This window comes from Arachis hypogaea, chromosome 19 (assembly GCF_003086295.3).
Source record: "Arachis hypogaea cultivar Tifrunner chromosome 19, arahy.Tifrunner.gnm2.J5K5, whole genome shotgun sequence".
Classification (NCBI taxonomy): domain Eukaryota; kingdom Viridiplantae; phylum Streptophyta; class Magnoliopsida; order Fabales; family Fabaceae; genus Arachis; species Arachis hypogaea.
Genome location: NC_092054.1, coordinates 43,590,656 through 43,601,740, shown reverse-complemented (window position 1 = coordinate 43,601,740; position 11,085 = coordinate 43,590,656). Strand labels below are relative to the sequence as shown.

The 11,085-nt window shown below is 38.7% G+C and overlaps 1 non-coding gene across 1 annotated transcript; it reads left to right on the top strand.

The window, feature by feature from the left end:
* The first annotated feature begins 7,582 nt into the window (after positions 1 to 7,582).
* TRNAS-GGA (transfer RNA serine (anticodon GGA)) lies at positions 7,583 to 7,670 on the top strand. The gene has a single exon. It is a non-coding gene; the product is annotated as a tRNA-Ser (tRNA).
* Positions 7,671 to 11,085: the final 3,415 nt, after the last annotated feature.

Genomic DNA, 11,085 nt, shown 5'->3' with positions numbered 1-11,085 from the left:
ATAGGAGTCTTGAATGCTGTCCTGTAAGCCCACAGAGCATCATCCAAGCTCCGTGCCCAATCCTTTCTATGGGTACTTACTGTCCGTTCCAGGATTCTCTTTAATTCTCTGTTAGAGACTTCAGCTTGCCCATTGGTTTGTGGATGATATGGAGTGGCCACCTTGTGGCGAATTCCATACCGAACCATGGCAGAGTAAAGCTGTTTATTGTAGAAGTGAGTGCCCCCATCACTGATTAGTACTCTAGGGACACCAAACCTGCTAAAGATATGTTTCCGGAGGAACTTCAGCACTGTTTTAGTATTATTGTTGGGTGTGGCAATAGCCTCAACCCATTTTGATACATAGTCAACTGCCACCAGAATATAAGTGTTTGAGTATGATGGTGGGAAAGGTCCCATGAAGTCAATTCCCCATACGTCGAACAACTCAATTTCCAAGATTCCTTGTTGAGGCATGGCGTACCCATGAGGCAGATTACCAGCTCTTTGGCAACTGTCACAGTTACGTACAAACTCTCGGGAATCTTTATAGAGTGTGGGCCAATAGAAGCCACATTGGAGGACCTTGGTGGCTGTTCGCTCACCTCCGAAATGGCCTCCATATTGAGATCCGTGGCAATGCCACAGGATCCTCTGTGCTTCTTCTCTAGGCACACACCTACGGATAATTCCATCTGCACATCTCTTAAAGAGATAAGGTTCATCCCACAGGTAGTACTTTGCATCAGTAATTAACTTCTTCTTTTGTATCCTGTTGTACTCCTTGGGTATGAACCTTGCAGCTTTATAATTTGCAATATCGGCAAACCATGGTGCTTCCTGAATGGCAAATAAATGCTCATCAGGAAACGTCTTAGAGATCTCAAGAAATGGGAGGGACGTCCCTTCCACTGGCTCTATCCGGGACAGATGGTCAGCCACTTGGTTCTCTGTCCCTTTTCTGTCTCTTATTTCTATATCAAACTCTTGCAGAAGCAATACACATCTAATGAGCCTGGGTTTTGAATCTTGCTTTGTGAGTAGATATTTAAGAGTAGCATGGTCAGTATACACAATCACTTTTGATCCTACTAAGTATGATCTGAACTTGTCAATGGCATAAACCACTGCAAGTAATTCTTTTTCTGTGGTTGTGTAATTTTTCTGGGCATCATTTAGAACGCGACTGGCATAATAAATGACATGCAGAAGCTTGTCATGCCTCTGTCCCAATACTGCACCAATGGCATGATCACTGGCATCACACATTAGCTCAAATGGTAATGTCCAGTCTGGTGCAGAAATGACTGGTGCTGTGACCAGCTTAGCTTTCAGCATTTTACACGCCTGCAGGCACTCTGTGTCAAACACAAATGGCGTGTCAGCAGCTAGCAGATTGCTTAGAGGTTTTGTGATTTTTGAAAAATCCTTTATAAACCTCCTATAGAATCCTGCATGCCCCAGAAAGCTTCTGATTGCCTTAACATTGGCAGGTGGTGGTAATTTTTCAATTACCTCTATTTTTGCTTGATCCACCTCTATTCCCTTGTTTGAGATTTTATGCCCAAGAACAATTCCTTCAGTCACCATGATGTGACACTTTTCCCAGTTTAAAACTAGGTTGGTCTCTTGGCATCTTTTCAGAACAAGTTTCAGGTGATCAAGACAGGAGCTGAATGAGTCTCCATATACTGAGAAGTCATCTATGAAGACTTTCAGAAATTTTTCCACCATATCAGAGAAAATAGAGAGCATGCATCTCTGGAAGGTTGCAGGCGCATTACATAGCCCAAATGGCATCCTTCTATAAGCAAACACTCCGGATGGACATGTGAATGCTGTTTTCTCTTTATCCTGGGGATCTACTGCAATCTGGTTATAGCCTAAGTAGCCATCCAAAAAGCAGTAATAATCATGACCTGCTAGTCTTTCTAGCATTTGGTCTATGAATAGTAAAGGAAAATAATCCTTTCTGGTGGCTGTATTGAGCCTTCTGTAGTCAATACACATGCGCCACCCTGTAACTGTTCTTGTAGGAACCAGTTCATTTTTTTCATTATGAATCACTGTCATGCCTCCCTTTTTTGGGACGACTTGAACAGGGCTCACCCAGGGGCTATCAGAAATATGATAAATAATCCCAGCCTCCAGTAATTTGGTGACCTCTTTCTGCACCACTTCTTTCATGGCTGGATTTAGCCGCCTCTGTGGTTGTACCAATGGTTTGGCATTATCCTCCAATAAGATTTTGTGCATGCATCTAGCTGGGCTTATGCCCTTAAGGTCACCTATGGACCACCCAAGAGCTGTCTTGTGTGTCCTTAGCACTTGAATAAGTGCCTCCTCTTCCTGTGAATTTAAAGCAGAGCTGATGATCACTGGAAAAGTGTCACCTTCTCCCAGAAACGCATATTTCAAGGATGGTGGTAATGGCTTGAGCTCGGGTTTAGGAGGTTTTTCTTCTTTCAGAAGAAAGTTCAGAGGCTCTTTCATGTCCTCTGAATCCTCCAAATCAGGCTGAACATCTTTAAAGATGTCTTCCAACTCTGATTCGAGACTCTCAGCCATGTTGATCTCTTCTACCAAAGAGTCAATAAGATCAACTTTCATGCAGTCTGTTGATGTGTCTGGATGCTGCATGGCTTTGACAGCGTTCAACTTGAACTCATCATCATTGACTCTCAGGGTTATTTCCCCCTGTTGGACGTCAATGAGGGATCGCCCAGTTGCTAGGAAGGGTCTTCCTAGAATGAGAGTAGCACTCTTGTGCTCCTCCATTTCCAGCACAACAAAGTCAGTGGGAAAGGCGAATGGCCCAACTCTGACAATCATGTCCTCAATCACGCCTGATGGGTATTTAGTGGAACCATCAGCAAGTTGGAGACATATCCGGGTTGGTTTAACTTCTTCAGTTAAGCCAAGCTTCCTGATAGTGGATGCAGGTATTAGGTTGATGCTTGCCCCAAGATCGCATAAAGTTGTCTTGGTGCAATTACCTTCTAATATGCATGGTATCAGAAAACTCCCAGGGTCTTTAAGCTTTTCAGGAAAGCTCTTCAGAATGACTGCACTGCATTCTTCAGTGAGGAGAACTCTTTCTGTTTCTCTCCAATCCTTTTTATGACTCAAGATCTCTTTCATGAACTTGGCATAAGAAGGTATTTGCTCAAGTACTTCTGCAAATGGAATCTTTATTTCAAGAGTCCTGAGATAATCTGCAAAGCGAGCAAATTGCTTATCCTGCTCCTCTTTCCGGATTTTTTGAGGATAAGGTATCTTGGCTTTATATTCTTCAACCTTAGTTGCTGCAGGTTTATTGCCTACAGAAGTGGTTGAAGAAGCCTTTTTAGAGGTGTTGTCATCAGCACTTGTGTGTGTCTGATCCCTCACTGGCAATTGAGTGCCAGAGTTCGAAGCTGGAGTGACGTGAGAAGCAAACTCCTTGTCTGTTCCTGGCATTTGAACGCCAGGATTGTGCCCCTTTTGGGCGTTCAGTGCCAGATCCTGCCCATTTTGGGCGTTCAATGCCAGATCCTTGCCCATTTCTGGCGTTGAACGCCAGTCCTGCTTTGTTTCTGGCGTTGAACGCCAGTTTTGGCCATGGTCTGGGCGTTCAGCGCCAGCCTTCCACCAATTTTCTGGCGTTTTAGCGCCAGAATTATTTTTCCCTGGGCTCTTACTGTCCTCAGGTGAATTTTGGGTGGTTTGCTAATTTCTAAGCTTTTTGCTGCCTTGAGGTGAAGTATTTAATGTTTTCTCACTTCTTAGTTGAACTGCTTGGCATTCTTCTGCTTTTTGCCTTGACAACTGCTGCTTTGTTTGCTTAAACTGTTCATCCATATGTATATTAGCCATCCTTGTCTCTTGTAACCTGTCTTTAAATTCGGCTAGCTGTTTTGTTAGAAAGTCCAATTGCTAATTGAATTCAGCAGCTTGTTTTACAGGACTGAGTTCAGCAGTTACTGTTTTAACCTCTTCATTCATGGAAGGGTTGCTGCTTAGGTACAGATGCTGATTCCTAGCAACTGTATCAATGAGCTCTTGAGCCTCTTCAATTGTCTTTCTCATGTGGATAGATCCACTAGCTGAGTAATCTAGAGACATCTGAGCTCCTTCTGCAAGCCCATAGTAGAAGATGTCTAACTAAACCCACTCTGAAAACATTTCAGAGGGGCATTTTCGTAGCATCTCTCTGTATCTCTCCCAGGCATCATAAAGAGATTCATTATCTCCTTGTTTAAAGCCTTGGATGTCCAGCCTTAGCTGTGTCATCCTTTTTGGAGGGAAATATTGATTCAGGAATTTTTCTGTCAGCTGTTTCCATGTCCTTATGCTGGCTTTAGGTTGGTTATTCAACCACCTCTTAGCCTGATCTTTTACAGCAAATGGAAACAGTAATAGTCTGTAGACATCCTGATCTATTTCTTTATCATGTACTGTGTCAGCAATTTGTAAAAACTGTGCCAGAAACTCTGTAGGTTCTTCCTGTGAAAGACCGAAATACTGGCAATTTTGTTGCACCATGATAATGAGCTGAGGATTCAACTCAAAGCTACTGACTCCAATGGAGGGTATGCAGATGCTACTCCCATATGAAGCAGTAGAGGGGTTAGCATATGACCCCAGAGTCCTCCTGGACTGTTCATTTCCACTTAGATCCATGATGGAGAAAGGGAGATGATGTAAAATAAAAAAAATAATATTTTTATTTATTTATTTATTTATTTAATTATTTCAAAAATAAAATAAATAAAAATAGGTGAAGATTTTCGAAAAAAAGTGAGGAGAGAGAAAGTGGTTAGGAAGTTTTGAAAAAGATATGATTTGGAAAAGATTTTAAATTTTAAAAAAAATCTGAAATTTTTTTTTTAAAAAAAATAATTTTTGAAAATTTGTTTTAAAAATAGAGAGAAAAGATATTTTTGAATTTAGTGAGGAAAGAGAAAAACAATAAGATAGCACAAGATTTAAAATTTTTAGATCTAATGCTCCTTGTGTTTTTTTGAAAATTTTGGAGGAAAAATACCAAGGAACACCAAACTTAAAAATTTTAAGATCAAGACACAAGGAAAACTCAAGAACACTTTGAAGACTCACAAGAACACAAGAACATGAAGAAAGAACACCAAACTTAAAATTTTTAGAAAACCAAACCAAAATTTTCGAAAACCAAAGGGAAATCAACAAGAAAACACCAAACTTAAAGTTTGGCACACAATTTAATAGAGAAATTATTATTTATGAAAAAGAAGGTTTTGAAAAGAATATAAAAGATTCTAACCCAATTACCAATAACACAGATTAACGCTCTAGCCAAATGAGTTATGAATGTAACACTTGTTTTGAAGAAGTATATATATATATATATATATATATATATATATAATAAATTTTTTTTTAACCAAGAACAATAATAAGAGACTCTCAACCAATAAGAAAAATTTTCCTAATCTAAGAAACAAAATAAACCGTCAGTTATTCAAACACGAACAATCCCCGGCAACGGCGCCAAAAACTTGGTGCACGAATTATGAATCACACTTTTCACAACTCGTACCACTGACCAGCAAGTGCACTGGGTTGTCCAAGTAATACCTCACGTGAGTAAGGGTCGAATCCCACGGAGATTGTTGGTTTGAAGCAATCTATGGTTATCTTGTAAATCTTAGTCAGGAAGTCAATTATGTTTATCAGTTGAATTGCAAATAAACAATAGAGCATGGATTAAAGGTTACTTGTTATGCAGTAATGGAGAATATGTTGGAGTTTTCGAGATGCTTTGTCTTCTGAATCTCTGCTTTCCTCTGTCTTCTTGTTCACGCACACACGTCCTCCTATGGCAAGCTGTGTGTTGGTGGATCACCGTTGTCAATGGCTACCTTCCATCTTTCCAGTGAAAACTACGCTCACGTGCTCTGTCACAGCACGGCTAATCACCGGTTGGTCCTCGATCCGGTTGGAATAGGATTTACTATCCTTTTGCGTCTGTCACTAACGCCCAGCCTTCAAGAGTTTGAAGCTCATCACAGTCATTCAATCCTTGAATCCTACTCGGAATACCACAGACAAGGTTTAGACTTTCCGGATTCGCATGAATGCCGCCATCAGTTCTAGCTTATACCACAGAGATTCTGATTAAGGAATCTAAGAGATACTCATTCAATCGTATATAGAACGGAGGTGGTTGTCAGGCACACGTTCATGATTTGAGGAAGGTGATGAGTGTCACAGATCATCACCTCCATCACAGTTAAGCGCGAATGAACATCTTAGATAGGAACAAGCGTGTTTGAATGGAAAACAGAAATACTTGCATTAATTCATCGAGACATAGCAGAGCTCCTCACCCCCACCAATGGGGTTTAGAGACTCATGCCGTCAGAGAATACAAAGTTTAGATCTAAAATGTCATGAGGTACAAAATAAGTCTCTAAAAGTTGTTTAAATACTAAACTAGTAGCCTAAGTTTACAACAAATGAGTAAACTATGATGGATGATGCAGAGATCCACTTCTGGGGCCCACTTGTTGTGTGTTGGGGCTGAGAATTAAGCAATCCACGTGCAAAGGCCATTTGTGGAGTTGAACGCCAGTTTTTGTGCCAGTTTGGGCGTTCAACTCCAGCTTTTGATCCTTTTCTGGCGCTGGACGCCAGAATTGGGGAGAGAACTGGCGTTGAACGCCAGTTTACGTCGTCTATCCTTGTGAAAAGTATGGACTATTATATATTGCTGGAAAGCCCTGGATGTCTACTTTCCAATGTAATTAGAAGCATGCCATTTCGAGTTCTATAGCTCCAGAAAATCTACTTTGATTGCAGGGAGGTCAGAATCCAACAGCATCAGCAGTCCTTTTTCAGCCTGAATCAGATTTTTACTCAGCTCCTTTAATTTCTGCCAGAAAAATACCTGAAATTACAGAAAAACACACAACTCATAGTAAAGTCCAGAAATATGAATTTTTCCTAAAAACTAATGAAAATAGACTAAAAACTAACTAAAACATACTCAAAACTATATGAAATTAACCCCAAAAAGCGTATAAAATATCCGCTCATCAGATACACGACAGAAGGAATTTCTTTTTTATTTGTAAACTTCACCTTCAGCAAGCGTCAATTTTTTTCCATTTTTTTTACGAATAAAATAATGTGTCTTTCTCATAAGACTGAAATCGGTAAAAAAAAATAATCAAATCGCACCATCTCTGTAATAAGTAAATGCCTCCTTTTCTCCCGAGGTTGTCGGAATTATTCGTAATAAGATATTGGCTACAATAGAAAAGGTCTTGTCAATAAAATTTCCATTTATCCGAGATCTAGGCATAGGTAGGAATCCATTCGAAAATTGAATTCTTTATCGCGTGAGAAAAAAGAATCCCACAAACAAAGGAATTGTACAATACAAATAGTACGAAATAACGTAAAAAAGGACTCATTAATGAATTTTTTTAGCCTACGGCCTAGAAGTTGGTTTTTTTTTTATAAAAAAAAATTATTTCGTATAGGTCGAATTGATTATTTATTTTATATGGGCGCCTATCCAAAAATGGAATATGAATCATTCACTATTGCTCCGGTTTATGGGCCATAATCATCATGGGGGAGAGATGGCCGAGTGGTTCAAGGCATAGCATTGGAACTGCTATGTAGGCTGTTTGTTTACCGAGGGTTCGAATCCCTCTCTCTCCGTTAATTCATCAATCTGCAATATCTCAAATGCCAACGGATACCATTATTCCAACTTTAGTTGCTATGAATTTTCAATTCCAATTTTTTGGTAATATGAAATGCAAAATACTGGAAAAAGTGGACAGGGAATGCAAATCGTCCTGTATCCATGTAGATGATACCTGAATGAGCTAAAATTCTCGTATCAAAACTCTTGTTTTTTTAGTTAGTATTAAGTCTGACGAGAATAATATTCTACACCCAGCAATTCGTTGATTTTCAAACCAACCCATTGACTATCTATTATTTGATTTACTAATCCTTTATATTGGAATGGATGAAGGGTTAAATGGTTTGGCAATTCCTCACGTGGGGCTGAATCCAGAGAATTTTGAATCAGAGCTTTCGATTTATGTTCATCTTTCGCTGTAATAATATCTTGAGGTTTGCAGCGATAACTTGGTATATCTACTATACGACCATTAACTAAAACATGTTTATGGTTAACTAATTGGCGGGCTTGAGGAATAGTCGAAGCCATACCCAATCTAAAAAGTATGTTATCCAAACGCATTTCAAGTAATTGTAGTAAAACCTGACCGGTTGACCCCTTGGCTTTTCTGGCGATACGAATGTATTTAAGCAATTGGCGTTCTGTAAGACCATAATGAAAACGCAATTTTTGTTTTTCTTCTAAACGAATACAATATTGCGATTTTTTACCGGAGCGTGATTGGTTTTTAAATTCGCTTCCGACTGTAGGCTTTTTACTAGTTAGTCCAGGTAAAGTCCCCAGACGGCGTATTTTTTTGAAACGAGGCCCTCTGTAGCGTGACATAAAGACTCCCTTTTTATTTTAATTAAAAAATAAAAAATCGAAATTAAAACTAAACTAAATGACAAATATGATATGAGAAATGAAGCGAAATTCACAAAAGCATTGTAGTACAAAGAAGAATTGTATGAATTCTATCAATATCTGAACCTTATTCTATTTATAGAGAAAAAAGGAGGTTTGTTTCTTGAGTTGTTCTACAGAAATCAAACTTCACCAATTTTGGATTCCTAAAAAAAAGACATTATCCATTTTTTAAAAATAAAACAACAAAAAGAGAAAAGCCGGCTATCGGAATCGTAATGCGATGCTCTAACCTCTGAGCTAAGCAGGCTCATATAAAAGAAAATGCGCATGCATAGGAATTAAATAAGCTAATAGGATCTTAGTTATTAACAGTTTGAAATTTGCTATTCCGAACATAATGAATATGTCATAATTCAATTTTTACAAATAGAATATTAAAATAAAATTAGAAAAAAAATATATATTTCATTTCTTTTATTATCATTTCGAATTTCCCCGTGGATATCTTTGCTTCGGAACAAAACAATTAGAATTAGGCTCGGTCAACTGGAATGTGTATTATCAATATAGGGTATCTTTCAATTGAGAAGAGCTATCGACCTGAGACAAAGAGAAAGAAAGGTCTATCTATTTGATTTAGTTATTCAGTTAAACCAATGATTCGTTATTAGAGCAGATAGCAACAACCATTTCATCCGGGAAAAGCCATCTTTTTCTCAACAATGTCTTTGTCATTTGATCCAATAGCGTTCCGTTAGATAGGAACATATTTGATAAATATTGATAACTCTCGGATAAAGTATTAGAACGGAAAAATCCATTAGATAATGAACTATTGGTTCTAAGCCATCTCAGGCGATGAATCAACAATTCGAAATGTTTTTCTTGCGTATTCTTGATAAACCAGCGTTTATATATAGATGTAGGAAGATCTGTTTGGGAAGTAAGAAGCCCCTTTGACATCTCTTCATCTGCAAAGAATTGTCGATGTGAAAAAACAGAGACAGAGACAAAAGGCTGATCTTTCAATAGGAAAAAGAGTGGATCTGCAGGGTCCCAAATGAATTGGCTTATTTGAAAATAGCCTTGTTCTTTGGAAGATTTATCTCGTGTCTGGTACTGCATGGTTCCACCCTGCAAGAACTCCGAATCATTCTCTTGAAGCTCATCCTCTTCCTCATAAATGATCCGCTTGCCCCGAAATGACCTGGCCCAATAGGGAAATCCCAATTCATTGGGCCTTTCGATACAATTAAATAGAAAGCCCCAAGGGTGCCATATTCTAGGAGACCAAACTATGTGATTGAATAAATCCTCCTCCATATGTTGCGGGTCGAGGACTCCTTCCCCTTCTTCAAACTCCGATTCATATTTTTCATAGAGAAATCTCTGATCAACGATAAAACAAAATCCTTTTTGAATCATATTTAAGGGATTCCTTGGTTCGGACCGAAGAAGCAATGTCACTCGATCATTATCAAACTGACTGTAACCTTTTTCTGTCCGTGAGGATCCCACCAGAGCGCCTTCTACTTCTAATAGGCCATGAACTAGATCAGAATCATTCTCAACGAGTCCATAAGAAGTGATCCCATTTTTTTCATCAGGTCCGGGTAGAGACCAAAGGTCTTGAGCGACCGATCCGGCAGAACAACTCAAAAGATAAAGAAGTATCGTTAATTCCTTCATGCTTGTTCCAAGTTCGAAGTACCATTTGTACAAATAAGAATCCCCCTCGTTACAAGATTTCTTCTTCATATAGATAGATATAGGATCTATGGAGCAATTACTTAGAAGTACATTTTTTGAAATAGCCCTTCCTATCTGATAGAAAAGGATCCCATGATCCTGAACCGATCTTACCTGGGATCGCAAATCCCAAGTTTGTCTATGAAGAGCAGATCTAATTATATTAGTGTCTATAATGGATTTTTTTTGTATAATACTAATCGATAGGGCCTCATTGGTAAGTGCTACAAGATCTCGTACATTGGAACCCATAGTTATGGTTATGCACCCGAGTCCATTAGTATGGAACATTCTCTTTTCCAAGTGAAATCCCCTAGTATATGAAAGAGTGAAAAAGTTCTTTCGTTGTTGTGGAATAAGAAGCCTTCGTATCTTAATGCATGTATTTAATTTATTCGGAGCTATTAGAGCGGGATCCAACTTTTGGGGAATATGAGTCGAAGCAATAACAAGAATATTTCTAGTGGAATATCTTTCACAATCCCTGGAGAGATAGTTCATTAATAGACCGAGGGATAAGTAATTCGACTCATTCACATCCAGATCATGAATGTTTGGAATCCATATTATGCAAGGAGACATTGCTTTTGCTAATTCGAATTGAAGGGTGATATAAAATCGGTCTATTTCCGGCATCATATCCATAGTTAGCACATTCATCATAGTTAGAAGCTCCAGCTCCGTATCAAGGTCACGGTCGATATCGTCACTATCATCAATATCGTCACTATCATCAATATCGTCACTATCATCAAAAAGAAAACTCTTAGGCTTGTTATCCAGGAACTTGTTCAGAAATACTGTAATGAAAGGAACATAGGAGTT